This window comes from Schistocerca piceifrons, chromosome 4 (assembly GCF_021461385.2).
Source record: "Schistocerca piceifrons isolate TAMUIC-IGC-003096 chromosome 4, iqSchPice1.1, whole genome shotgun sequence".
Taxonomy (NCBI): Eukaryota; Metazoa; Arthropoda; class Insecta; order Orthoptera; family Acrididae; genus Schistocerca; species Schistocerca piceifrons.
The window spans coordinates 461,927,801-461,953,366 of NC_060141.1; positions in this window are offsets into that span (position 1 = coordinate 461,927,801).

Below are 25,566 nucleotides of genomic sequence, written 5' to 3' on the forward strand. Positions count from 1 at the left end.
GTACAGACTCCGACGAAATTGCCAACCGCTTGGCAGAGCATTTTGCTCTGAGTTCCGCTTCTTCCAATTACCCCCTGGCCTTTTGCTCCATTAAAGAGCGGGTGGAACGTCGGAGCCTTTCTGTTCGCACCCGCCATTCTGAATCCTACAATGCTCCATTCAGTGAGTGGGAATTTCACAGTGCCCTTGCCGCTTGCCCTGATACCGCTCCTGGGCCAGATCGCATCCACTGTCAGATGCTGAAACACCTCTCAGTGGACTGCAAGCGACGCCTCCTCGACCTTTACAACTGTCTCTGGGTCGAGGGTGAGTTTCCGTCGCAATGGCGGGAAAGCATTGTCATCCCCATTTTGAAACCGGGCAAGAGCCCTTTGGAGGTGGATAGCTACTGCCCCATTAGCCTCACCAACGTTCTTTGCAAGCTACTCGAACGGATGGTGAGCTGGCGCTTGAATTGGGTACTGGAGTCTCGAGGCCTTCTGGCTCCATCTCAGGGTGGGTTCCGTAAAGGCCGCTCCGCCACCGACAATCTGGTGAGTCTGGAGTCGGCCATCCGTACTGCCTTTGCCCGCCGTCAGCACCTGGTCGCTGTCTTTTTCGACATGCGGAAGGCGTACGATACGACATGGCGTCATCACATACTTTCTACGCTTCATGGATGGGGTCTTCGGGGCCCTCTGCCGATCTTTATCCGAAATTTTCTGTCATATCGTACCTTCCGCGTGCAAGTCGCGGCCTCCCATAGTTCCTCCCGAGTCCAGGAGAACGGGGTACCACAGGGATCTGTCTTCAGTGTCTGCGGCGGTGGGAAATTCTGTCTCCGCTTCCCTGTAAGCTGACGACTTCTGCCTTTACTATCGCTCTACTGGCATTGCAGCTGTTGAACATCAGCTATAGGGCGCTATCCGCAAGGCGCAGTCTTGGGCTGTAGCGCATGGTTTTCAGTTTTCGGCTGCCAAGACCCGCGTTATGCATTTCTGCTGGCGCCGAACAGTCCGTCCTGAGCTGCGGCTTTATCTTGCCGACGAACTCCTTGCTGTGGTGGAGACCCACAGGATTTGGGTGTAGTTTTTGATGCCCAGCTGACTTGGCTGCCTCATATTCGGCAGCTTAAACAGGCGTGTTGGCGGCATCTAAATGCTCTGAGATGCTTGAGCCACACCCGCTGGGGCGCCAACCGATCTACCCTGTTACGGCTCTACCAGGCGTTAGTCCAGTCTAGTATGGATTATGGGAGCCTGGCTTATGGCTCAGCATCCCCATCTGCGCTGCGGGTACTGGACCCAATCCTACACAGCGGAATACGCCTTGCCACTGGTGCTTTCCAGACCAGCCCAGTGGACAGCATACTTGCGGAGGTAGGTGTCCCTCCATTGCGGTTCAGGGGCCAAAATGTACTGGCCGCTTATGCTGCCCATGTTTTTAGCTTGCCCGGGCATCCAAACTATCGTCTTCTGTTCCCGCGATCGGTCGTCCATCTGCCAGAATGTTGGCCCGGTCAGGTTGTACGATCGCGGTCCGTGTCAAAGAGCTTCTCTCCGGGCATAGGGTTTTCACTGTTCAACCTCCGTTTCGGGCCACTTTGCGTACACCCCTATGGTGTGTTCCTCGCCCTTGCCTTCGACTCGACTTGGCACAGGGCCCGAAGGACTCAGTCCCTCCAGAGGCCTTTTATTCCACGTATCAGGGCTCTGACATTGTTCACACTGACGGTTCGATGGTTGCTGGTCATGTCGGTTATGCGCTAACTCTAGGGGACCATTCCGAACAACGTTCCTTTCCAGCTGGCTGCCGCGTTTACACTGCTGAGCTGGTCGCCATCTTTCAAGCCCTAGAGTATATCCGCTCCTGCTCAGGTGAGTCCTTCGTGATCTGTAACGATTCCCTGAGTGGTTTACGAGCTCTCGACCAGTATTTCCCTCTTTCTCGTCTGGTGATGGCTATCCAGGAGTCCCTGCATACTCTTGCCCGTTGCGGCCGCTCTGTGGTCTTTGTGTGGACCCCCGGTCATGTCGGTATCCCTGGCAATGAACAAGTTGACCGCCTGGCGAAAGAGGCCACCAGGCAACCGTCTCTGGATGTTGGCCTCCCAGAGACTGATTTGCGAGTGGCCCTCCGCCGAAAAGTTTTTGCGCTTTGGGACGCTGAATGGCGCGATCGGATCACGCCCAACAAACTCCGTGCCATTAAGGAGACGACGACTGTATGGCGGTCATCCATGCGAGCCAACCGCAGGGACTCAGTGGTCCTTTGTCGGCTCCACATTGGCCACTCCCGGCTGACACACAGTTACTTACTGCGTCGGGAGGACCCCCCTCTGTGTCGCTGCGGGGCGACTTTCACAGTGGCCCACATTTTGTTGGCCTGCCCCCTTTTAGCTGTGGTCAGGCGGACATTTGCGCTGCCTGATAAGCTCCGTGCCCTTTTAGCTGATGACCCTGCTATGGCTGGCTTAGTTTTACGTTTTATTCGGGCAGGGGGTTTTTATCATTTAATATGAGTGTTTATGTTTTATTTTATTGTTTTGTGTTGATTCTGGCCTTTGGCCTACGGTTTTAAACAGAGTTTTTAATGTGTTCTCGGTGGTTGGCTTTTCCTTTTTTTATTCTATGGTCGGCCAACCACTGCCACACTCCGTGTGATTTTAATTTGTTATGTCTGTTCTTTGTTTGAGTTTTTCTTGTCCTGTGTTGTCTGTTGTCTCTATTATCCGTTTTTTACTCTGTGTAGTAGTTTTTAAGTTTTGGAACAAGGAACCAATGGCCGTTGCAGTCTGGTCCCTTTAATCCCACAAACCAACCAACCAACAGGCATGCCATTCTTCACAGTACCGAAAACTGTGGTTAAAATACGTAATACTATTCAAATTTCGCTAACCTCGGGCTCCCATGAAAGCGTGATAACGATAGAATATTGACTGTGTTCTGGAAACTGTTGTAAATGTCACATTATGTCATTTTATTCTCATTCACATCGACGTCTTGTTTTGGATTTTATGTTTGGGAATATGAATTAGGAATGGAGTGTAGTACCACATTGTACAAATACATCTATAGAAACACCCGAAAAATTCGTCATTTTTTCTGTTTTCCGTCCTTCCTTAGTTGCTTCAAAATTCATGAACGTACGTTCCGTCTACGCAAATAATTAAAGGCAGCTTGTTTATTGCCATACGCGTTTCGCTTCGTTTATTCGTGATGATGCTTCACAAATAAAAGAAGCGAAGTGCGTATGGGAATAAACTGCCTTCAGTTAGTTGCATAGACTGAACATATTCCTACGAGCCCGAAAAATTGTTTAAGAGGGTGTCAAATAATAAGAAGATGCATAGAATGTGGTTGTAGCTCGCTCCTAGAGATCCAAATGATGAAGTAGCCGACTTCCCTATTTGATACATCAATGATGTAGTTCATAAAACAAAATTTTAAAAAATCGCGTTTTCGAGAGCGTGTGGCGAGTGCAGATATAGAAGTTCGTTGTAGTTTATAACGTGCATCTGATGAATCAAAATGTTAAATATGGTGGTATAGTCTGAAAATATTGTGGCGGAAACTTTTCATCTGTGTCTACTGATGTTAACAATTCGATCGCGGATAAATACTTGTGACAAGCTAGAGTATAAAGACGATTGCTGCTAGTTTTATCCACAGTAATTTACGTTATGTTCTTAGATTTCTGTGTGACCACACTTTCAGAAATCTCTACGTATTCCGAAAAAAAATGGTGAATTATTTGTGACAATAAGTAGTATAAATGTCACTGTCAGTTGTTTCACGCACAATAATTTCATCTTTCATTTCTTAAACATATGGAAGTCACGAAGTCGGAGATACTCGTTACTGAGAAAGGGCGCTCTTACGTGTAAATTACAACGAATAGTTCAGAAAAATGCTTTACTTTGACGATTAACGAAGTCTCAGAATGTGTTGCGAACACGAAGAAGAAAAAGAAAACGTTTTCGCATCGAGCGGTACACGAACTTACGTCTTTGCCACTGCAGTTCATCGCCTTACCAACTTCGCTACAACAACTCGCATGCTGCCCGCGCTTTATTTTATGTAATTCCGTTCGAGAGAGACACAGGCTGACATCGTTGCCGAATGATGCGGGCGTAAGCCGTAAATGCATGAAATTTTGGAAGATTTCCTCTATCAGACTTCACAAAATTGCTTTGCATTGCTACTTAAAAGTTTTAAACGCATTTCGATAATTATTAAGTAAAACCATTTGCAGAAAAGAGTACGCAAAGTCACTAGTAATTTCAGCTCAAACTCATGTAATATACGTAATCAGAGCCAATGTCTTGATATTTAATGATCTTTAAACACTTAATTGCATAAAAATAACAGGTTTTTGAGAGAATATTGACCAAAAACGCTTTTTGTCGGTGTTTAATTATTCACAGTAACAGCCTAACCTAACCCTATCTGTAACAAAGGAAAATAGTCTATTATGAAATAGCTTTACAACCGGACGCGTCCTGTGGTGATTCTTTAGTAACACAATCACTAAACACAAAGCTTAAATCGCTCAATATGTTTAAAATAACATAGGTGCAAATAAACAAGAGCTAACCGAACAATAGGGTCATACCGAAATCCAAAACCTCTCGGTACAGGTGCCGAAAAATCGGCGGGAGGACCGTTCGGTAACAGGTCTCAGAAGCTTACTGAATATGAAATTCGGATAAAGAACCGAAAATGACGTCACTAACGAGACTAACATTTTGCACCGATCGGTATGAACGTTATACAATAGAGCCCCTGTGTACAGCTTTACTTTGATGTGCGAAGCCTTCAGGGAGAACGTATGATACCCTACACACGCTCATCAGCTGGCTACTGGCTGGTGCTACTAGCTACACATCACGATCTCACTAGTAGATTATTTGGACATGTAATTTTTTACATGTTAAGCCCAGCGACTAAGCCGTATCTTGATAGATTCGTGACCTTATCTTTCAGTAAGAAAATGCAATCCCACATGTTCCCCGTGCTGTCCTGGAATACCATGATACCGAGGGTGTGCGACCGTTGTCCTGATCAGCACGTTCTCCAGATCTGTTACACACTAGAAACATCTCTCCATCACTAGCCAAGAAAACGGCACATCGCCACTCCATAGCGACTGAGATTAATCAACTCGGACGTAGAGCTGAAGCAGCATGGAATGACACAGCCGTTAATCTCATCAAAGCTCAATTTGACTGGATGCCCTGCCGGATTAGAGCCGTTGAAACTGTTGGGTTGTAGCTCTGTGTACAAAATTTTGCACCCAATATAACCGCGTAAATCACCTACATTTTTAATCACATTTAGTTCCTAGTAGCCTACGCACGGCATATGCAAGGGCGTGCTGAAAAGCAATGCGTTCATTTTTTTTATTCTGTTCTCAAGATCGGGTGAGGTATTACTCGATAGACTTCCCCGCTCCGCTAACGGAGGTTCAGAGGTTACAACCCTCCACCGCTAGCGGATTTCGAATTCTGGCGTATAACACGCCGGTGTGAATATTACCGAACTATCCGTGTAATAAGTCATGGTTGCAAAACACTAACACTAATTCGTTACAGAAGAATGGAAAAACGGTTAGAAGCCGTCCTTGGGGAAATTCGGGTTGCATTCTGGAGATAATGTAGGACCACGCGAGGCATTACTGACCCTACGACCTACCTTAGAAGATACGTTAAGGAAAGGCAAACATACTTTTATAGTGTATGTAGACTTAGAGAAAGCTTTTGACAATGTCGACTGGAATGTATTCTTTTTGAAATTCTGTAGGTAGCAGGGGTAAAATACAGGGATCGAAAGACTATTTACAACTTGTACAGAAACCGGATGGCAGTTATAAGAGTCGAGGGGCGCGAAAGGGGAGCAGCGGTTGAGAAGGGAATGAGACAGGGTGGCAGCCTATCGCCGATGTTATTCAACCTGTATATAAGGAAGCAGTGGCGGAAACAGACGAAAAACTATGAGTAAGAATTAAAGTTCAGGGAAAATAATTAAAATTTTGTGGTTTCACGATGACGTAATTCTCCTACAGACAGCAAAGGACTTTGGAAGGTGGGTTGCACGGACTGGACAGCGTCTTCAAAGGAAGATAAAAAGATTAAGATCAACAAACGCAGAACAAGGAGAATATAACGTAGTCGAATTAAATCAGGTGATGCTGAGGGAATTAGATTAGGAAACGAGACACATGAAGTAGACGAGTTTTGCTATTTGGACGGCCGAACAACTAATGACGGGCGAAGTAGAGAGGATATAAAATACTGGCGGTGACAAGGAAAAACAGTTCCTGAAGAAGAGAAATTTGTCAACATCGAGTATAGATTTAAGTGTTAGGTAGTCTTTTCTGAAAATGTTTTCCAGGAGTGTAGCCATATATGGAACTGAAACATGGGCAATAAACGGTTTATACTAAAAGAGAATACAAGCCTTTAAAATTTGGTACTTCAGAAGAATGCCGAAGGTGAGATATGTAGGACACGTAAAAAATGAGGAGGTACTGAACAGAACTGGGGAGAAAATAAATGTATGGCTCAACATGACTAAAAAAAGGGATCGGTTGATGGAACACATCTGAAAGAGGAGGAAGAGGAGATTAGTGTTTAACGTCCCGTCGACAACGAGGTCATTAGAGACGGAGAACACATCTGAGACATCAAGGGATCACCAATTTAATATTGTAGGGAAGTGTGGGCGATAACATTCGTAGAGGGAGGCCAAGAGATGAATTCAGTAAAACAATTCAGAAGGATGTAAACTGCAGTAGTTATCCGGAAATGACGAAGCTTGCATAGGATAGAGCAGCACGGAGAGCTGCATCAAACCAGGGTCCGGACTGGCAACAACAACAATATGGCGGTGTGACACGTATTCTGCGGATCTTATATCGTGGCAGTTTTAGGTGGGGAGTGTTTTGAACTACGGTTATGTAAGACACCGGTAGAGGTCGGCGTGAACTAGCACTACTAACCGCAGCAAACAATTACGCTGTAGCCACTACCAAATGTTTTGTCTGCTCCACCTTGCTTTGTGTTGTGGACTGCTTGTTTGTCTTATTTTGGAATGAGTGAAGAGACAACTCCTGGTGCATAAAGGAATTCGAGTACGGCTCTCACCACAACAGATGGAATCAGCAATGGACGTAAGATGGCAGCCCTTCGAGAGGGAGGGGGGAGGCTTATTCCCCTGCACCGCTCCTCTCCCCTCGGGCAGCCTAAGTTTTTGTTTGTTTATGGTCGCAGCCAACTGCCACGGTATACTGTCCGCATAATAGCAATATCGGTGTGTAAGTAACAGCATGCTGTAAATCAGCTTCGAAATCGAAGAGTTCGTCCACACATGAAAGAGCCTCCCCTTCAGCATGACAACGCCTGATCAAACACGAGCGCTGCGACATCTGCAGTAATCCGACAGTTTGGGTTCACTGTCATCGATCATCCTCCATCAAGTCCCCACTAGGTTATATCCGATTTTCATCTGTTTTCAAAACGTAAAGAACGCCGTAGAGTCAACAAAGTCAAACATTATACAGTGACGGTATCAATGAACTGGTCTCTCTTTGGCACAAATGTGTTCGTCGCCAAAGTGACTATGTTGATAAACAAACACGTACACATAAGAATAAAGATGTCGAACCTTAATACAGTTTTTGTTCTATTTAAAAAGCTGTAAGCATTTTGTAATTAAAAAGACAGAAGCATTACTTTTCAGCACGCACTCGTAGAATTTCACTATTTGCAGTCTTTCTTCGTCTTGCAGTTTAGTGGCCAACAGAGTAGAGCAAAGCTTTCCAAACTTTTCGTCGTGGCGACAGACACCCTTCTTTTTCATATAGTTCACGAGGCCCCCTTTCACTAACATAAATAAGAGATTCCATTACAATTGAAGAGATTCTATTGTATTTTGTAATTCGTTTATAAATAGAATAAAATTATACACTGAACAACCGCGCGGGGTAGCCGCGCTGTCTACGGCGCCTTGTCACGGCCCCTGCGGCTACCCCCGTCGGAGGTTCGAATCCTCCATCGGGTATGGATGTGTGTGTTGTCGTTAGCTTAAGTTAAATTAAGTAGTGTGTAGCCTTAGGGACCGATGACCTCATCAGTTTGGTCTCATAAGACAAAAAAATTATACACTGAACATATTTTTACAGATACAATGCTTTTCAGTACTGTTATGAATTCAATGAATCGTGTGGGTTCTACGAGTATCATAGATCTGCCCTATATTAGCTCGGTGCAAAGACAAATTCACTGGTACTTCTTATCTTCCTCCAACTTCCACGTTTAATTCTCTTTGCATTATTCATAATAATAAATGCGCTTTCACACGGATATGTAGTAGAAAACAATGACTACTCTTTTGAAATAGTGGTTGTATTTTGTTACTAACTGCACGTTTAGATGTAATTGAAACATTTAGAAAATGCTTTGCTTTGTTTTTCTCAACCATTCGTCGACTTTATTTCTTAAGGTTGAAGTTTCGTTTGTGGAGGTAACGAGATTTGCCGTCTCACCTTGTAGATTGGCATTTATCTTGTTGACTATTTAAAACAAATCAGACAGGAAAACTGGCATTTGCTCCAGTGCGCGTCTTTTGATGCAACACAAACTCGCTTTTGATTTCTTACTCATCGCTGCATCCTTTCAGTTCGTACACACGACTAACAAATATTCTTCTGGGTGACTGTAGATAGCCAGCGGACTTACGTACGAAACAGGAGACTATAACGCTGTGTTCCTAGATCGTCGCATATTTGACCGAAAAATCTTGATTTGACGAAATTGATCATTTAACGAAATTGATCATTTTAACATTCTTGCCCAAAACTGATTCACAGTCCTTTCAAATGTTTGATCTCTATGTAGTAAGTAGTGCGTAACAATCAAGTTTTCGTTTCGTTGTTTCTCAAGTGTGATGAATCCTCTTATAGACCCTGTCACTGAAGGGGCGCCGTCTTTGCATATGCGGAGACAACTCATCCACGTCCAAGTATCCATTTGCTAATTCAAAAACGTCTTGCCTTGTACTTACGGAATTTGCTTGGAACAGAGATACTGTTTCCTTCGTCAATTAAACGAATAAATTGAACTATCTGATCCTGGCCACATAGGTAGATTCAACAAGTTGAACTGCAAACATTAAATTAATATCATCATCTCGAGTTTTAACGTGTTGTTCAGTGATTTCAAACGTATCCTGAAAACGTTTTCCAAATGTAATATCAGCAAAGGGAATTTTTCATAATGTCACGTTCACACTCAGGGCCAAACACTGTTTTACTGTAGCACAGCAGTCTGGAATGATGGCTTTATCTGCAAGTACTTGAGGGAAAGCATTTTTTGCAATAATCTCAGTTACGATATAACTAGCTTCTTGAGTTTTTCAGAGTTCTTAAATTTTTTTAGCAAACAAAGAACTCTGACTTAGAATTTATTTGACATAGTAAGAGCAGAAATTTATTTGGTACTATGTTTGCATTAGGAATTTTTTCCCACATTTCACGTACTGCGGCGTAGAACCAAGTTTTTAAGTATTCGTCATTGCGCAACCTTATATATGTGTTCTTGCCACTGCAACACGGCGCGGAACAAAGGTTTCACTCGCCCTCTTTGAGTGCTGATTTGTATCTACTGGAGTTCAAGAGCAGCGCGGGATTAGCCGAGCGGTCTAGGGCGCTGCAGTCATGGACTGTGCGGCTGGCCCCGGCGGAGGCTCGAGTCCTCCCTCGGGCATGGGTGTGTGTGTGTGTGTGTGTGTGTGTGTGTGTGTGTGTGTGTGTGTTTGTCTTTAGGATAATTTAGGTTAAGTAGTGTTTAAGCTTAGGGACTGATGACCTTAGCAGTTGAGTCCCATAAGCTTTCACACACATTTGAACATCTGAATTTCCAGACACATTTTTCGACTGATGGCCTCATTCTAAAAGATGCATCCATTTCTGACGACTTCCGTAAATTATATCTCTTTGAAAGAAGTAACATAGTGTCACATACCATGAACGAAACAAAGAGACTCAAGGAAAAGTGAACAATCTCCCAACGTCGGGGCTTGAAGAGCTTATTAAAACATGAACGTATAGAGAGCGCCAGTGTACACCAACAGAGAAGACTTTTACTGCCATAATTAGAAATTACATATACAAAACAGTGGAATTCATCATACCGGTCACCAGTTTAATATGTGATCTGTAATTACGCAGAACGAAGAGAAGGATGCTTTGTATTATTTTATAGTTATTTTCTATTTATTTTACACTCTGAATTTACTAGTCTCGAGACACTCTTCATGCTACTACTTGACACCCCGTGGTGTTATGGACACTGTTTCGAAAGCTCTGGTGCAGATAGTGGATTACTGTTGTGCGTTAATGGGAAAAAAGTTGGGACATTAGTTTAACATCTGTCGTCTACCGTTCTTTGCTGCCAAAATGTTTTTATTTATTTATTGTAATGGCTCACTAGTTCAATTTTAGCTTCCGATCGTAAATTCATTTTGTATCAAATAGAACATGCCGTGCCGCTATTGCCATGCATGACGTCACTTATTCGATCCAGTTCAGTTGTTTGGCCAACTTACTAATTAGAAGCGACCGACACTGCCTCATTGTAAAACATCCTCGAAATCCAGTATTAAGCTCTCAGGAGCGCCGTACAAAAACATTGGTGGCGTGGTTTTGTTGCCGTAAAGTTGCCCAGGCAGGATGGAAAATACCTCGTCCAAAGCGTAATCATGCCGTTATTAAATCAGCATTTAGCAACGTAGTCTACACCTCTACGTAGTAATCCTTTAAGTTCGAAACAGGAATTTAGCCCCATATACATAATGTATTCACGGCGGAAGTAAACTCTGCTGCTAATCTTTTCAAAGGCTGTCCGTGGGTGTGAAACAGTTGGGAATACGCTATGAATAATAACATTCCTCAGGTTTTTGACTCAGTTCCGTTTATACATGTGCCGTGAAATTCCTCTTCGCTTGGTATTCCTGCACGATACTGTAGCGGCATAGTTTCAAGCCGATTATGCGGAATAATTTGGTGGACGACCTGGGTATAATTTAGTTCTCTATTTTCACCCCGGTTAAGCTAGTCAAAAAACAGCAAATAGGGGAAATAACTTGAGGAAAATATTCGTATTGGCTGTAGTAGAAGGAAATAGAAAATCCCTCCACCGTAAGGAAAGCGCGTCGCCCCTTTCCCTGCCATCAAAAGAAGAACTATTGCTTTATGCAAACACTTTATTACTCTTGAATATTGCAAACACTTTATTTTTCTTGAATATTCAATAGGGACGTTTTTCTCGGGCATATGTGCGCTGCATTTTCTTTAAATATATGAAAGTTTTACGTAAACCTTTGTGAATCAAGAACCATGTAGTGTAAAACCAACCGCAACAGCCTGGGGCTGAAACAAAACACATACTCGTACATTAAATAGTTTTTCCCTTGTCTTTTGGTAAGATTGCAGATCTACATTTTTAATATGTCTTCTTTACTCGGCCTGCCTTAGTGAGTAGAATATGAAACAGATGTAAAAAAAACCTTATACTTTTATTATTACCATAATTTCCCCTAATATGGATGTTTACATGTTTGTGTACAAATTAACACTGTTTCAGATCGTATTTTCTGCAACAGCGAAGTCGGCAAATCATGTGAAGAGACGTAATGACGGAAAGCGCATTGCGTTGCGTTATCGTTAGCGGATAAACTAAAGATTATAGAGAAAACAGATGAACGAGTTACGGGTAAACAGTTGGTTGAGATGTGTGGTTTTGGATAAGGAACGATTTCAGACATTAAAAGGAGCAAACCTACACATTTAAACTTCGTGTCAGTGACTGAAAACGAAAATGGAAGCTCTTCAAGAAAAATATTGACGGTAGTAACAAACAAAAATTTAGAAGATGCCGTTTTCAAGTGGTTTTTGCAGCAACCTTCTATGGGACACCCAATTTCGGGTCCGATTCTTTGTGAAAAAGCTAAGAAGCTTGGTTGTTCATCCTTTGTTTGCTTACACGTTTTTTTCTTCAGAAAACCGTTACTGATGAGCTAGTCATCGGTCAACTGTTTACTATATGAAAAAGAACAATAGGATTAGCATAAAAACGATCATTGCAATTATAACACACACACATCTACACTGGCAGAAATATCTGGTGTGAAATGGAAGCCTGATCCGCTCAAGAGGAGGTTCTGTTCGAGAGAGGCACAAAAAATGGGTTAAGAGTTTTTTTCATACAAAAATTGTTTTTATTAAAATGGGGGTTTTACCATTGTATTAGACATAATTCGTATACAAATTTTTCTTACCTCATGTTTTTGTTGTAGTCTTCAGTCCAAGTACTGGTTTGATGCAGCTCCCCATGCTACTCTATCCTTTGCAATCCTCTTCATCTCCCAGTACCTACTGCAACCTACATCCTTCTGAATCTGTTTAGTGTATTCATCTCTTGGTCTCTCTCTACGATTTTTACCCTCCACGCTTCCCTCCAGTACTAAACTGGTGACCCCTTGATGCCTCAGAACGTGTCCTAACAACCGATCCCTTCTTCTAGTTAAGCTGTGCCACAAATTCCTCTTCTCACAAATTCTAATCAGTACCTCCTCATTAGTTACGTGATTTACCCATCTAATCTACAGCATTCATCTGGTACACCACATCTCAGTAGCTTCTATTCTCTTCTTGTCCGCACTGTTTATCGTTCTTAACAAATTAAAAATGACGGCTGTGGCCCTTGTCAACGTATGCGCCTCGCGGCGCGTCCAAGTTTGCGCGATGCGTTGTACACACTCGTGGCTATTACTGAGACTCATGAAAATAGGTAAATTAGCATTATTTTTTTGGGAGGGGGGCATCATGCTGGGTTTTTTACAAGTAAATAATAAAATGGAAATTGTAGCTTTTCGAAAAACATCTTAATTTCCTGACTTCCTTTTCTAAGATCAACTGTTTAAAAATATATTTAAAATAAGAAAAAAAATCTGTTTTAGTTTTAAAAAACCAAATTAATCAGTTAATCTGTCGAGCGTCTAGAGCGCACTGCGAGCAGAAAAATATTTCGAGAAAAACGTGTCTGAAGTTTGTCGGCGATTCCAGGACCATAGAGACGGGCCTGGCTCCGCGGAGACTGTGCGTTTCTATGTAAGTTAATTACGCTAAGATTTTGTTGATCGTCGCTATGCCAAATCCTAACGCGTCAATGGTTTTCAGAATGAATGAATAACGTGCAGCTTTATATGCTGTTATCTTAACAATTTTTGTCCCGCAATGAAGATTTTTTGGGAATCAGTTTCCGTTGAAGATCTCGTTCTCATTTTGCATATAGGCACCGGTGCAAATCTTCATTGGACCGAAATTTATATACTGGTGGAATCTTTTCCTGAGATAATTCATCGAGCGCCTAACAGCTGCCTATATTTGGTCTGTGCGTGGTTCCATTCAACACGCTGTAACTTTTAAAATACTTTCACAATCAAATAATCCTTTGCAGGTATAATCTGTGTACTTTAGGGATTCAAATTACGTAAAAATTTCATTTTCTGTGTGCCTCCCTCGGTACTATGAGACATGTCATAGCACAAGCTTTTGCAACATGTTGGTGATGATATAAATAAGAAGACAAAAGCAATAAATAAATTAAATAACAAAGTAAACAAATTCTTTCCTCCTTTTCCTTGATTCATTTTGGCCCTTTCCGAACCTATGCCCTTCACCATTCTTAGTTCTGAGGGGTTGAACGGGACAGGCCTCAGGTTGCGACCCGTGCCCACTTTGCCCCACGGCCATTCCCCCCCCCCCCCCCCATTCCCACTTAGTAGTGACTCTGAGAAAATAGTGGTTAGCGCGGCTGACTGCGGTGAGGGGGACCCGGGTTCGTTTCCCGGTACTGCTAAGGATTTTTCCTTGGTGGGAGGACTGGGACGGAATGCACTAAGCCTCCTAAGGCCAACTGAGAGCCCAATCGACCTATTAACAGCTGTTTCAAGGTCAAAATACCCGACAAAGACCGGGAGAACCGAGTTGTGACCACATGCCCGTCCATGATGCATCTAATAATGGCACTGGCAGAGGAAGACACAGTGGTTGGTCTGGTCCGATTGGCCAGCGTAGTGTCAAAATACGAAACTTTTGCTCACCTTACACAAGTTTCAAGATCTTTTGTTCTGCATAAGTTTTATCCATGATAGTCTTAATCGCTACCTCCGAATCATTTCTCTTATTTTAAAGACGTCGTTAGTAAGTACGACTAATAATTTCATTCCCGAAAAGTGAGCAAAGATGAAACGTATGGTATCATTAGGAAATATCGTCCTAAAATATATCACTGTGTGATCAGTTGCTTTTTTTGTAGCACGTCAGTTCGATGTTACTTCGAGAAGAAATTTCGCAAATCCACCACAACATAATTTGTCGAAAGAAAAACGATCAAGTGTAGTGCGAACCCTAACACACACACAGCTGTGGCTATATTTTTTCTTCCTACGTCGAAAGAGTCTGCAACGCCTGAGCTTTGACACTTGTCGCAAACAAGCGTAATGCTCTTAAAAACTTTAAGCTAGCTGCTTCTGCCGTTGCTTCTTGCTAGAACAACATAATAACAAATGAGAAGCACTATATAGCTTATGTTCTACAGGATTAATTTATTCACGTTGACCGGTTTTCGGTTTACAAGGCCATCGTCAGACTTTAATTGAACTCACTGTCGTCACAAAATAAGCTACAAGTTTGTAATCAACATGTTACAGTTGTAGATTGAGGCACAAACATCCAGTATATATTATCTTCGAGAGCGCGGCGGTAATGCGGTTTAAAAGGCAAAAAACTGAATAATAAAAAAATATAAAGGAGCAAACAAGATGAACATTAACAGTAAACTCGAAAAAACATAGTGCTCGTACAACAGTTTACATTAAATAAACAAACCTAATAAAATAAAATTAGAACTTGTCAAGACTACATAGAGATATTACACGTGGAAAGTGACACAGAAATCAAGTAAAAGAAAGAATTAACAGTTCGTACAACGGAGTATATGAACTTCACGGGCAATCTCAATAAAATAAAAAGAATTGAACACAGGCAGGAAAATGGAGGATTACGAAGAAACAGACACTGCGGGAAGTAACGGAGAACGGAGAGGATTATGTGAAGTTTAGAAGAGGGAATGTATTAATCTGTGTCTGTCTTTTAAGATTAAATCAGGAGTGTGGGCCAGATGTTTGTTGATGTCGAGGGCTTCCAAGGGTTGCGTTTTCTGGCCCCTGTTTGCTAAGTATAGGTCATAGGAGTGTGGCTGGTAGCTGTGACCCTCACACAGTTCATGCTCGGAAGGTGTGGAGTCATCATTCTGCTCCGTCTGCTGCCCCTTCATCTGTGAGCAAGAAGTGGTATATATTACTATATCTAGGATAGAAATCACAGAATAGAGTAAAACAGCGTGATCCTTCAACTACAGGATTCCCTACTGTGTGAAGAACACCACAGCCCAGCGTTTTTTCAGTAGCAAAGATAAGACCCAAATAATAGCCAACAGTGAGGTATACAAAATTACTTGTCCCGACCGTGATAAGTTTTATAACGGCCAGTCACGCAGAAATAGAGCAACGAGGCTGGATGAACGTGAACGCAGTTGCAGGTTGCAGAACTTCGTGTCTTACCAATAGACGAACCATATACCTACAGAGGAGGCAGAGAGGGGGGCGGGGGAGAGTGGGCGACCCCCACACCTCCCTCATCAATTACGGAAACCGGAGTACGAAGTGCTTTTATTCGTTATAAAATTCTCATACACTTCTTGAAGAGTCAAACAGAGCTACTACCTCTCGCCGAACCCGCTTCACATTTACTTGGAGTAAATAGTGAAAAGTTGTTTTGAGGGGAAAAGTGGCAGCAGGATAGGTGGAAGGAAAGGAGAATGCTTCAGATTCGCAGATGACATTGTGATTCTTGCAGAAATTCAATTGGTAAATGACATGAAGCATGTGTAGCACACAGTATGAAAATAAATAAAAAGTAAACGAAAGGGACAGTTATAGGCTTATAGAAAAGAAGAGCGAAGTGCTAGATTAGGGCTAGAAACCATAGGTGACAGCATTAAACTATGTCGGAAGTTCCGTTAGGGAAGATATACAATTGAGCAGGACGTCAAAGTCCGAATGGCGCTGGCGAAAGAGGCATTTCATAAGCAGAAAAAACTCTTAACTACTGATTTGAGCACAGAATTAAGAAAGCGACCAGTGAAATGGCTGATATGCAGCGTGGTCTTATACGGAACAGAAATATGGACATCGGAGAAAGCAGGACGAAAGAGGAAAAAAATCTCGTAAAGTGCAGATGTGGCACACAATGGAGAAGATAAGCTGCACTGATAAAATAAGGCCTGGCGAGGTAGTGAAAAGAGTTGGAGAAGATCTGAGGATGTTGCTGACAGTGGAGATTGGGAAAGTGAACTAGATAGCACATAATTTGAGACGAGATGGCCTCTCAAGTAGAGAAGTAAGGGCAGAAGAAGATACCTGATGGTGGATGACGTTAGTAGACCGGAAGGAGAGTACCAAGGAATGAAGAAGAAACCAGAGAATCGTGGAGGGCTATGAAGCCTAAACATGCCACAAGGCAGAGATAGCAAATGATACTCCCTGGTGATCAAGACGTGAATGCATAACAGTCAATTCCATGGGACACAGTATGTTTATTGTCAACTACAAAATTTATTTCTTATGGTATGACATGTCCCAAAACTGACGAACAGATTTATATAAAAATGGCTATTTTAGAGTCTTGCCACGCCCCTCCAAGATGATTTTTTTGGTACGACCATATATGTACCACTTTACAGCAGAAAACCTTTTATAGTCTTCGGCTGGTCAGCGAGCCGACTTCTTCATTGTTGCCCATGAGGCTATCAAATACATAGAAAATCTGACCACATGTCTTTGATACAGCAATCATGCCTTTTTATCTTTTCATTGTATTATAACTGGTTCGTTTTTAAAATACTGTTTCTCTTTACTTGTTTTGCAAAAGTTCGAAATATAGAGCGTATTTCAATGCGAGATGCTTTCAGTAATTTCCACAACGAAATTCTGTCTCGAAATCTGGCAGAAAACCCAAAGAGATTCTGGTCATACATAAAGCACGTCAGTGGCTAGACGCAATCAATACCTTCACTGCGCGATAACGACGGTGAAGTTACTGAAGACAGTGCCACTAAAGTAGAATTATTAAACACGATTTTCCGAAACTCCTTCACCAATGAAGACCAAGTAAATATTCCTGATTTCCAATCCAGAATAACTGCCAAGATGAGAAACACAGAAGTAGACATCCTCGGCGTCGCAGAGCAGCTTAAATCATTAATAAAGGCAAGGCTTCCGGTCCAGATTGTACACCAGCCAGATTCCTCTCAGAGTATGCTCATAAAATAGCTCCATTTTAGCAATTATATACAACCGCTCGCTCACAGAAAGATCGGTACCTAAAGACTGGAAAATTGCTCAAGTCACACCAATATCCAAAAAGGGATGTAGGAGTAATCCGTTGAATTACAGGCCCCTATCATTAACGTCTATTTGCAGTAGGGTTTTAGAACGTATACTGTATTCCAACATTATGAAATACTTCGAAGAAAACGATTCATTGACACTTAGCACGGATTCAGAAAATATCGTTCTTGGGAAACAAAACTAGCCCTTTATACTCATGAAGTAATGAGTACTATAGACAGGAAATGTCAAATTAATTCAATATTTTTTAGATTTGCAGAAGGCTTTCGACACCGCTCCTCATAAGCGTCTTCTAACCAAACTGCGTGCCTATGGAATATCGCCTTAGTTGTGCGACGGGATTCGTGGTTTCCTGTCACAATAATACCCGGCGTTCCCCAAGGAAGTGTTATAGACCCTCTATTGTCCCTGATCTATATTAAAGACATAGGAGACAATTCAGAAGAGGTCTTAGATGATGCTGTCATTTACCGTCTTGTAAAGTCATCAGATGACCAAAACGAATTGCAAAATGATTTAGATAAGATATATGTATGGTGCGTAGCAATTGACCGTTAATAAAGAAAAGTATGAAGTTATTCACATGAGTACTATAAGAAATCCGCTAAATTTCGGTTACGCGATAAGTCACGCAAAGCTGCTTAGGGATTACAATTAGAAATACCCTAAATTGGAACGATCACATAGATAATGTTATGGGTAGAGCCAACCCACGATTGCAATTCATTGGCAGAGCACTTAGAAGGTGCAACAGGTCTACTAAAGAAACTGCTTACACCAAGCTTGTCCGCCCTATTCTGGAGTATTGCTGTGCGGTGTGGGATCCGCATCAGGTGGGACTGACGGGTGACATCGAAGAAGTACCACGAAGAGCATTTCCTTTGTATTATCGCGAAGTAGGGGAGATAATGCCACAGACATGATACGTGAATTGGAGTGGCTATAATTAAAACAAAGGCGTTTTTCGTTGCGACGGGATCTTCTCATGAAATTTCAATCACCAACTTTCTCCTCCGATTACGAAACCATTCCGTTGGCACCCACCTACATAGGTAGAAATGATCATCACGATAAAATAAGAGAAATCAGGGCTCGCACAGAAAAATGTAAGTGCTTGTTTTTCCCTCGCGCCGTTCGAGAGTGGAACGGTAGACAGACAGCTTGAAGGTGGTTCATTGAACCCGCAACTATTTAGTTAGAAAAAGGAACAGCTTAGAGATACTTTCTGCAGGACCTGACCATCATTTTGCAGGACAATGCTCAAGCACGTACAGTGCAAGCTGTTACTGATTTGTTTGACTTATGGGGCTGCTAAGTGCTATACCACCTACTACGCTCCCCTGAATTAAGGCCTCGTACGTTCGATTCGATTTCTAAACTGAAGGAAACACTTCACGGCGTTCGCTTCAGGATTGCTACAAATTCGTCAGGCAACAGACCCCACCGCTCGACCTGTCAACACAACTGGGACTGCTAAGAGTGTCCTACGACTTCCACATCGCTGGCAACGGGTTATACACAATGCTGGTAACTACTTTGAAGGTCAGTAAAACTTTGAAACACGTATCTATTTTGCGCGAGCTGTAAATAAATAGTTTCCATTATTAAAGTTCCAACCCTCGTATGATATTATGTGATGTCCTATGCCATAGGCTAAATAAATAAAATGCTTATCTGCGGAAAAAACTTCAGTATATTATTACGAAACACGTTTTGATATTATATATAGTGAATAATTTGTCGCACATTGATATCTGTTTACATATTATTTCATACTGATCGTTCATAATGTGAAACAGACCTAACTATCAACATCGTATAAACTAGAATAATGTTCACGTAAAAGCTCTTCATTGGCGTTAGGAACAAAGTAACATAATATTCAAATATTATGTAATAATGTAAGTCCAGTTCGACCCTGGTGTGTTTATTTAATAAGAAGTATGCAAAATATGTTTGCAACGCGTTTTTATTGTATATGTGACGTACAGTTTCCTACCATTTTTGTTAAACAACGTTTCGAGATGTAAGTCATTACCGCGCAGAGCAGCTTGATATGTTGACTCTAAATCCTTCACCTGCATGTACGTGTATGGATGTTCGTGTCACGTGTGCCAGTAGCAGACTAATTAAGAGTTCCACGCTGATGGCCAATTACCACCTCCCATTTCGTATTTAAACACGTGTTAATCCTGCCATTTAGCCCATAACGCAATTCCAGTGCGCGCTAATAAATTTGCAGCTATTGCTTCACTGAAAACTACTCTGTTCTGCGAGCAGTACAGGGTAGGATGTTGCGGACTTGTTTGCGTCTAGTTTACATGTCGCAATTTGCATCCGTATCTCACGCTGTTCATTACCTAAATACGGCAGAGACAATTGACAACACCTCATTGCAGTGATTGTGGAATTACACGGTCGTAGTTCGAAATAAATTGACTGTAGCGACCTATATATCAGGCTGAACATAGTGTACTGTGACACAACAAGAAACTCTTTCAACTTTGCTATTTTCGTGTAACAGACACAAGCCACTAGAAAACAATTACGTAATGGTGCGGCGGTGTTCACTTACAGCAGTCCGAAGAGTGGACGGCAGACCATTGATTAGTATAGTACTAACTTCTATGACTTTCATTTAAATTGTTGACAGTGCACTAAAGTCTTTCTCTGTATACTGAGAGGGCCTTGAAGTATCCCGTGTGGTTATAGTGACAAGATAAAAATTCATGCCCATTCGCTTGCGTAATTGTTTGTGCTGGTCTGTACTTTTAGCTGCACGTCAGCTAGTTTTTTATGACATTCTTCAGAAAGAAATGGGAGCCTTTCTGTTACTTTTTCCTTATTTCATTCGCCATCTGCATCAGTTTATAGCACACATGGAGATTCCAGTAAGAAATTAGTTCATGCCTTCCATTTGGTTAATTTAATGATGAGATGTTGATTCTCGGAACTTTGGGCTTGAGTCCGAAAATGTTGTTCTGCCTCGCAAACTGCAGCAGGAACAGACTACAGCTGGAGCTGGTAGTTGATATGCGAGTGTATTTCTTCCATTTCTTCTCGTACCAAGCTCTGTCCCTAAACTGTCGCTGTGGTACTTGTAACTGATTGCAGACAGTATTTCGGGGTCAGTTTGAGACAGCTAGTAATTAGTCGTATTCTCTAAGAGCTACATTAATCTCTTTAATACGATTTACTGTGTATGCAGCTGAGCAGAAATGGAACAAACTCTTAAGGCCTAATTGTCAGAGCCCTACAATCGAAATTTTCTTAGACTCTTTTTTGTAGAGGTTGGTTCTAGAATTTATTTGCACTTTGTCACGGGTGTCAATGGGTGTCGCTTCAAGATACATCCAAGAAACATCACTGTTCCACGTTTATGCATGTCTCATGTACGTGTTGGTGTATTCGACGATTTGGGCTCAGGACATTTTGGTTATACTGATCAGACATATCATTCAGAGGTAATGTTACCTTGTTACCCACTTTCTTGAATTTCATTTTGCATCAACAGATTGCTTCATTATAGCATTACCAATCCGTAATGAGCCTTGGTAGGCAAGAATTCGAGCGACGTACTCTGAGATATTAAGTGCTGTTGTTGAGCAGTTCGATATAAAAGACAGATTATTGTCCATAAAAATAAGTAACAAAATATTTGCAATAGTGTTCACACCCTGAGTTAAATAGCACTTTCGACACAGCAATTAAAGAAGGTTGGTAATTTTCTTTATTGTTCTAAAAGTGCTTTGTTACACAGATTGTTTGCGTTTGAAAATATGCATTTTGCTTGTTATTTCGATGTCTTCTTACCACCTCATAATTTATGCTAGTCGATCAAATGTATGTGAACACCTATTAGTGGACATTACTATGCGGTATATCACCCTTCGCCTTTAAGACGGCTTGAACTCTACTGGGGACACTTTCAGCGAGGTGTCTGAAGATTTTGAAAGGATGATAGGCTATACTTGTTCAAGAGCCGAAACTAGAGGAGGTAATGATGTTGAACTCGGAGTCTACAGCGAAGTCGGCGTTCAAAATCAGGCCTGGCGAAGATTTGCGCTCCCAGAGCGCTCTCTTGTTTGAATGAGACGGCTGTATGCTGAGAAGGCTGTACATGCGGGAAACTTAGGAAGATGTTGCAACACAGTGTTACTTTTTCTAACACTGCAGCGTACTTTTTTCCAACTTTTTATTATTCTGCTTGTAATTCTCTTCAGCAGTCAACACTGGAAGCAGTAATAATTCTTTTATTCAGTAAGTGCGCCAATGTATCGGTGTCCAGGGTCACCACTTTGAGCACCTTTGAATGTTCTGCTCCTGGGCAATGGTACAGGTGCGTCAAAGTCAATTTTGTGTTATGTTTTTACTTGGTTTTCATTTGTTTTCTGACAACTCCAGCAAGTGGACGAGTTTGTACATTTTTGAAGAGGTCTTTAAGGGAGGAAATGAATTACCGAATAAAAAATACAGGGTGCAATTTAAGAAAGTCATATCGCTTTCATATCTTTGTAAAAAAAACAAAGCTACAACGAAGGCAATCATGCTGATTGATGTCCCCCTGACGGCTAAAGATCATTTACTTGAAAGATTGTAATTTGCATCTGGACAAACAGTTATTTAGGGTGGTCAAGATAAATGGGACACCCTGTATATCTATCACTTCGACATAACTGTATAGGTCAACCACTGTAAAGCGTATTTCGACATTAAGTAATTAAAACTATATTTATCACTTCCGTCTCTCACGTGGCATCTTTTTATGCCTATCGTAAACACAGAATAACGATTATTCAAACCGATGACAGAAAACATCTGGCTAAAGATGGAAGCACTTTCGTTCTTACAGAGTTGATACTCTTCCAACCATCTCATATACGCGTGCTCAACACGTCACATCCTTTAGACATCTACACAGCCACCAGTTATGTCTCTCCTTTGCGTTATCATAATTATTGCCAACAGATTTTTCGCTCAATATTCTTCACACAACTGTAAAAACGTCTGGGAAAGGCAATGCTTCTCACGGTTGTAGAAACCGTTAATAACAGACATGTCTCTCAGGCTTGATTCAGTAGCGTGTACCAGTCTCCCAGCTGTAACATGTCTGAAGAATGGCCGATCATCCAATCTCTTTGGCACAGAGAGGGCAAAAAATACGTTTCTACAGCATACTAATTCATGTAAGATGAATAGCCTGCTGCGCTTGACAAAAAGAAATCTTGTTTTGAAGCAACAATTTTCCAAATATTTGTACAACCAGTGGATTATGACGGGAGGAGCTTGTAGAATGACAAACAGAGCTGTCCTCAACCCTGGACGATTCAGCAATGATGGATGGGATGACCTACCACATCAACTAGCGATGAGATATGAACTGGTAGGTGGCGGATGATTTTGGTGTCCCTGTTGATTTGGTCAAGACGCACAGATCTGCTGTCAAAATTGTTTGTGAATAGCAGTCTTAATTCGGTGATACCTTTGTCTAACAGTATTTTGGAGAAAAATTTCAGAGACTGAGAGAAATATATTTATCATGCTTTAACGTAGCACTTCTGAATAATACTTACGTCATCTTCCTTGGATTCAGTGTTAAAAATCTCCAAGTAGTATATAATTAAAATTGTAAGCATAAAGAACGTAACTAATAATCTTTACTCCGTCTTGAGTCTCAAGACGGATCAAGACAATTTTCGAGTATTCTTACAACCTGCAGGAACCGCTGCTGTTCTGTAAGTTATTTGTCAGCTAAAACCGTCTGGATGTAACTGACACAGAGTAAAGTGCAGCACATTGTAAACGCTGTTTGTTATCGTTCAAAAACACTATGACAGTTTTACACTGCGGCAAACACACGATCCATCCTTCAGTTTTTATTGTAGCCTCCAACTTGCTGTTTAGCCAAGTAGTACGTAAAAGCTCGCCATGGTCACATCTCTGGAGACTTCATAAAGTCTATGAGGTGGTTACCCACAACTTTGATCATACCTGGGCGTGTTATCTGACTTATTACATATCTGCTCTCCACAGTAGGAGGTCATCCACTTTAAACAGTCTATTCAAACTGTTGTATCGTTGTCCACTATCACATAGCAGTTTCCCTGGCGGTCTCCTTCCATAGAGAAGTCATGGTCCTATGTTACATAATCGGTAGATGTGGCTTCACCACTACCTCAGTATCTACTCGTTATAGCTCCTCTTGACCGATTACCGCATTTGTTACATGATTACGTTTTTTCTAATTACATCTGTGACGCCATATTTGTCTCCTCTCCTTTATAAGTAACAACAAAATTCATACATTTTTTCCCAAGTTGTCTACGGTTAGGCTGCATTCTCAAACTTAAGCGTAAATCTCAGTCGGTTTGGAGGCATATTGTGCAGTAATTCTAATAGATCCCTCATACTCATACCTTTCTAGGGATACCTCCGAGAGGTCTCCTCTAGACACAGTGCTTGTGTCACATGTCGACTATATTCTAAGTATAAATGCAGATATCCTATGTCAGATATCCTACCGAATTTTTTGACATTTCCTTACTTTTTCAATATTTATTCTTTTTTCCACGTGTAAATTTACAAGTATAGATCTGCTATTATTGCCTACACGATCGGGTATGTATTGCTATTTTCTTTTATGGCATCCGACTTCGATACAGAGCCCGAACGCAGCCAGGCTATATACGTCTTACTCCAAATGGCAACATTAACGCTAAGACACTTCGAATGTTGTTGGAGATAGTGCATTGACGTTATTCTGCTGTAAATACACAATTAGGCTGCCTTCGCTGGTACGCACCATTCGCCCTCCATCCATCCAGTGCAGGACGATTCGTATGAAGCATTACTCAGGATTTCGCACATGCTGATTCGCCCCCGCGTGTTCCGAACGCTGGATCCAGTCCGAACAAACATTTCTCGACGTATCGTGGGCGTATCAGCCTTTAGCACGATACCCCTAAGAATACGTGTGTGGATCCACACAGATCATTAGCCAAGAATAATTGTGCACACAGATCCACCAGGAATTCGCGCAGATGGACACACCCTGAATAAGCGACGTCTGCAATGTCGAGTGTGTGCCCTCAATTGGCTGGCGAAGGGCAGCAACGTTTGGCTGTGGTGGCACGTCCGTAGCAGCAGTGTCCTTGCCCAGCCGTCTTACCAGACCTTCTGCAACAGTGCCCATCATGGCCGCTGGCGCTGGAGCTATCGCTTTCAATGAGTGGGCAATAATCTTCAGATGGCGGCCAGCCCAGCGGCCGGACTAGACTCAACCCACCGGTGTTATCGGCAGCACTCCACGGACAATTGCCACTGGACCGTAACCTACTTGTAACCGGCGGCTGCCTTCACGCAAGTTATCACCAGCATGATAATGATGGAAACGTACCTATCGCAGCTGGGTTAACTTCTTGGATGCAACTCTGAATCCGCCACAGGAATGCTGCCACCGGTGTGGCCACCCATCCGGCCCTGCCGCTGGGTATCTATTTCATCATGTCCCTGGGGCAGAACTCGAACTTGAAAGAATATAAGTTGTGTTCTTTTCTAACGGACCAACCCATCGTTTGCCTTAGATGATGTAGTGAAAGAAGAAAATAAATCTGAATGGCCAGACGAGGATTCGTTACTTCGTGCCTCCGCATTGAAAGTCCACCTTGCTAATTGGTATGGGCCGAGATCAAATCCCCATTTGGCCATCCAAATACGAGATGTGTGAGCAAAGTAATGACGCTGACAAAACTTCGAGTGATCTGGCAACAATAAGTTGTTCTACTTGTGTGGATTGGTGTTTCCATTCCTGCCAGATGTTCAATCCGAGTTGTAGCTCCGTACAGCCATCACGTGAATTTTGAGAGCACCCTCAGTGAAGTTGTTTCGTTGTGTTAGGAAAACGGAACAGCTGAATTGAAAGCCACATAGAGTTCAGACAGGTCTATGAGACACGTTTATTAACAAGAGCACAAGTTTTTCGCTGACAACACAGTTTTGAAAGGCTGAGAACACGTTGAAGATGAACCTAGCTCAAGAAGGCCTTCAAGGTTCTTAT